The 5,315-nt window shown below is 42.4% G+C and overlaps 1 long non-coding RNA gene across 1 annotated transcript; it reads left to right on the forward strand.

Moving 5' to 3' along the window:
• The first annotated feature begins 1,832 nt into the window (after nucleotides 1–1,832).
• On the forward strand, nucleotides 1,833–4,542 carry LOC116627857. The gene is made up of 3 exons (XR_004298547.1): nucleotides 1,833–2,804; nucleotides 3,171–3,282; nucleotides 3,988–4,542. It is a non-coding gene; the product is annotated as an uncharacterized LOC116627857 (long non-coding RNA).
• The last annotated feature ends 773 nt before the right edge of the window (nucleotides 4,543–5,315 follow it).

The following is a 5,315-nucleotide window of genomic DNA, read 5'->3' on the forward strand; positions in this document are numbered from 1 at the left end:
GGCTCAACCATTTCTTACTCAAAAGTATTCAAATTAATACCAATTTCTTTTCTACAAGAAAAATACTACAGCAACCACAATTTATACACACTGTTGGCCTTTTCATTTTTTTTTCTTAAATAAAAATACGATATGTAGATATCTATAATATCTCTAATTACCCGATCAATGTATGAGCAGGAAAGAGCAGTAGTCAGTCCTCCTGCGAACATTAAATCATTTTCTGTCCTGGAACCTGTCTTCCTGCCACCATGCTCTCCCTCCCACTCCCGCCCTCTCCCCTCACCCCCTCTCTCTCATTTCGCCAATTTAAAAAAATTGAGTTGTCTTCTTATTATTCAGCCTTAAAAGTTCTTGGCATGTGCTCGGTGCATGTCCTTTTTCAGACGTGGGGTTTGCACTTATTTTCTCCCAGTCTGTCTGCTCATCCTCTTCACAGTGGCTTTCACAGAGTTCGAGGTTTTCATTTTAATTAAATCCAACTTAAGTTTCTTCTTTCATAAATTTGCTTTTGCTTTGTACTTAAAACTCATCACCAAACCCAAGACCATGCAGATTTCCCCTGGTGTTTTCTTCTAGAAATTTCATAGTGTCTGCATTTTACATGTAGGTCAGTGACCCATTTTGAGTTACTATTTGTGCGAGGTTCAGTTTCTTGCATATGTACTTCCAATGTCTGGCATCACTTGAAAGGCTGTTCTTTCTCTACTGAGTTGTCTTTGTACCTTTGTCAAAAATTGACTGTGTTTTTGTGGGTCTGTTTCCAAGCTCTGTTATGTACCATTGATGGATGTCCTTTTGCCCCTCTCTGGTCATTGCTGTAGCTTTATAGTAAGTCTTGAAATCAGGTAGTATGAATCCTGCCACTTAGATCTCCTATTCTAGAATTGAATTGGCTGTTCTAATACCTTTACTTGTTCATATAAATGTTAGAATAAGCTTAAGTATGTTTCCAAAAAGCTGGCTGAGATTTCAATAGGGATTGCAGTAAGCTAAGGGAGAATTGACATCTTTACTATGTGGAGTCTTCCAATTCAAGAACACCGATCCTGTACATATTTTGTTACCTCTATACCTAAGAACTTCATTTTGGGGGATGCTATTATAAATGTGTTGTTTTTTAAAATTCATATTCCAAGTATTCATTGCTGGTATAAAAGAAAACAGTTGACTTTTATATCTTGATCATGTACCTTTCAACTTTGCTATATTCACTTATTATGTACAGGAATTATTTGATAGATCTTTGGGGTTTTCTGCATAGACAGTTGTTTGTGAATAAAGACAGTTTTATTTCTTTTTATCCAATTGTGTACCTTTTATTTATTTTCCTTGTCTGATTATACTAGCTAGGACTTCTAGTATAAGTTGAATTAGAAGTGTTGAGAGAGGACGTCCTTGCCTCATGCCTGATCTTAGGGAGAAAACTTAACACCTCACTATTTAGTATGATGTTAGCTGTGATTTTTGAAAATAGTCTTAATAGGTTAAGGAAGTTCCCTTCTAAGTTTTTTGAGAGTTTTTTTTTCATGAATGGATGTTGAACTTTCTGCTGCATATATTAATATAATCCTATTTTTAAATTTTTTATTATTATTATTTTTAAAGATTTTGTTTATTTATTTGACAGAGAGCAGGAGAGAGAGCGAGAGAGAGCACAAGCAGGGGGAGCAGCGGGGGGGGAGGCAGGCTCCCCACTAAGCAGGGACCCCAATGCAGGGCTCTATCCCAGGTCCCCAGGATCATGACCTGAGCTGAAGACAGACACTTAACTGATTGAGCCACCCAGGCACCCCAATCTTTTTCTCATTTAGTCCATTAATATGATAAATTACACTGATTGATTTACAGGTGTTGAATCAGTCTTGCATTGTTAGAATGAACCCCATGTGATCATGATGTATTGCCCTTTTTATATAGTCAACTTGCTGGATTCAACTTGAGCCAAAGGCAGACACTTAACCAACTGAGCCACCCAGGTGCCCCTTATTTCCCCCTTTTAATCAATCAAGATCTTTCCCCAAAGGCGTCGCTGGTCCCGAGTCAGGTTTTCTGTATTTAGTGGTTTTGTCCCTCGGTGCCAAGGAAGGACTCCTCCGGGTTGTCCTGTCCCAGGTCAGAGGGAAGGTGCCTAGCAGTTGGAAAGCACTTAAGGCCACAGTTGAGTAACAAGGAAGGTGAGGAGGGAGAAACTCTCAGGTACTTTCCATCTAAAGTCTCTGTCTTCTCAAGGTTGTAAGTGTGGGAAATCATCTTGAAGCATGAGCTAGAATCATTGGGCACGTCGTTTTTGCAAAAGTTCGACAGGCAATAAAATGCAAAACTTGGGGCGCCTGGATGGCTCAGTTGGTGGAATGCCCAACTTGTGATCTCAGGACCTGGTATCAGGTTTGTGAATTCGTCTCAGGACCTGATCTCACAGTCAGTGAGCGTGACTAACTCTGAGGACTGAGGATGGTGTGCACCGTGCAAGTGTTAACACCTGCCCAACAGTGCAGATTTGTCGAAGCACCTGACTGGTGAAACGGGTTCCCCGATTGCTGTGAAGTTGGAGAGGGGTCCCCAGGTAGGGATTCTCTTTCTCACAGAATTTTAGCCACAGAAGAAGCAGTGGCCTGTCTACAAGGGAAAGCTTCGGTCCAATGACAAACATACAGACCACGACTAAAATGTGTTTCTATCCCCGAGATAGGGAAGCTGCAGGAGATCCATTTGCCAAACTGGAGTGGCCCTGTGGGCAGTCCAGAGTCTGGGAGCCGTGCAGTTTTCCCCGGACTATGCTTTGAACAGGTGGGACAAGCAAGGTAAGCACTTTCTGTGGCCCTGTTACCTTTCCCCCACCAGTATTGGTTCGTGAATGCTGTCACTCTGTCAGGAGACCAATGGTTTAAAGCAAGTATGGTGGTAAGGACTGGGAATTCTGGAACTTCGGTGGGCAGATTGTTATTTGGTCCAAACCAGAGTTCTCTCTTTTTGTCAAACCAACAATTATTAGATTTCCAATACTGTTTTTCCTTTTCAGGGGCCAATTTTTGGGGTCTCTGGTCAATTTTTCCAAATTATCATTTGGGAGAACATCCCTTTGGACCTGACAGAGGTCTGGCTATTGGCCTCCTGGAGAGCAGCATTGGGGCAGAAATGTCAGTGAGGTGATTTCCTTTGGCCTCCAGGGAGTCGCATCTGGATACCCAGGAAACTCGGTCATGGCCTGAGCAGCCACAGCAGTGTGACATGTAATGAATGTTGAACGCAGGAGCCATTTTCATTTTATCTTCGTCGGAGGTAAACCTCGCTGTTCCGTAATATTCCAAAGTCATGAGCTCCTGGAAGATGCACCAGCCATCTGTATAAATGTCTGCGGTTTTCCCTTTGGCCAAAATACGAGGATGGTGAGAGGGGAGCCCGTGACTGTTTCTGCAGGGGCCTTAACTAAGAGGGCAGGGGCAGGAATGGCTGTGAGGCAAGGGGGACATACCTGAGCCATATTCAGGGTCTGGTTGTTGGCTGTAATGCCCTACTGGCTGATGATGGTCCCCGGTGGGGTGAGCGCTCCGAGGGCATTCCCTTCCCTCTCACAGACAAAGAGGAGAAAGGGAAGTTGATAGTTGAGATGTCCAAAGGCAGGGGCCTTATTAGGCTTTCCTTAAAGTCCCAAAAGCTCTGTCATCCTGATCTTTCCAAATAATAGGGTCAGGTTTGTTGATTTTCAGTAAAGCATATAGAGGTTGAGCCGTAAGAGAGAGTTTGGGATCCAATTTCGACAGTAGTCAGCTAGTCCAAGAAAACCTCATCATTGGTGCTTAGTTTTAGGTTTAGGGATGTTCGGGATGCCTTGAAGTCTCCCTGGATCCAAATCTAGTCCTGGTTCCGAGATCAGGGGCCCTAAGTATGGAACCTGAGTTTGAACAACCTGCAATTTCTCTTTGGAGATTTTATGTCCCTTTAAGGGCAAAAGTTTTAACAGATGAACATTACCTTCCTGTGAAGAGGTCTGAGAAGAGGAGCAGAAGAGCAGATGATCCACATATTGGAACAAAGTAGAGCCTGCAGAAAAGCTTCTGTCGTCTGAATCCTCTTTTAAGGTTTGTGAGAAGTAAGAAGGACTCTGAGAAATCCTGGGGCATGACTGTCCAGATGGATTTTAATTCTTCCCAAGTGAAAGCAAAAAGATTTTGGCTATCCTTATCTACTAGAATACTGAAAATGCACTGCATAGGTCAGTTACAGTGAAGAATTTGGTTTCAGTGGGGTTGGGTGTCAGTATATATGGGGTTAGAACAGCAGGGTGCTGAGGGATAGCAGTGGTATTTATTGCTCGGGATCCTGGACAACCCTTCATCCTCAGCCACTGAGTGTTCTCACAGGTAAACTAGAGATATTACAGGGACTAGTGCAGGAGATAATGAGGCCCTGAACCTTGTAATCTTCTATTATGTTTCTTTTCCTGTGATATCTTTCTCATTTTAGTATCAGTGTAATACTGTACTCACAAAATAAATTATGACATGTTCTCTCCTCTTCTATTTTTTGAAAGAATTTGAAAAGGATTGGTGTTAATTCTTCTTCAGATGTTTGGTAGAACTCACCAGTGAAACCATCTGGGCTTGGCTTTTCTTTGTGTGAAGTTTTTGAAATAATTTAGTTTCTTTACTTGTAGATCTGTTCAGATTTTTCTATTTCTTCATGAAGGTATTCTTGGTAGTTTCTGTCTTCCTCGTAATTTATTTCATCTTATTATTTTTTGGCATACCTTTTTTCTTAGTATTTTCTTATAATCCTTTTTATTTCTTTTTTTTTAAAGATTTTACTTATTTATTTGAGACAGAGAGAGTTGCAGAGGGGGAGGGGCAGAGGGAGAAGCAGGCTCCCTGCCGAGCAGGGAGCCTGACGCGGGGCTCGGTCCCAGGACCCTGCGATCATGACCTGAGTCAAAATCAAGAGTCAGATGCTTAGCCAACTGAGCCACTCAGGCGCCCCTTTTCTCCTTTTTTAATACATGCACTCATAGCTATAAATTTCCCTTTTATTTTATTTTTTTTTTTTTTTTAAAGATTTTATTTATTTGCGAGAGAGAGAATGAGAGACAGAGAGCATGAGAGGGAGGAGGGTCAGAGGGAGAAGCAGACTCCCTGCCGAGCAGGGAGCCCGATGTGGGACTCGATCCCGGGACTCCAGGATCATGACCTGAGCCGAAGGCAGTCGCTTAACCAACTGAGCCACCCAGGCGCCCTAAATTTCCCTTTTAAGCACTGCTAGAGCTGTACCCCATAAGTTTTGGTATTTTTTATGTTTGCTTTCATTCATTTCAAAGTATT

The sequence above is a fragment of the Phoca vitulina genome, unplaced genomic scaffold, assembly GCF_004348235.1.
Source record: "Phoca vitulina isolate PV1807 unplaced genomic scaffold, GSC_HSeal_1.0 scaffold104, whole genome shotgun sequence".
Classification (NCBI taxonomy): domain Eukaryota; kingdom Metazoa; phylum Chordata; class Mammalia; order Carnivora; family Phocidae; genus Phoca; species Phoca vitulina.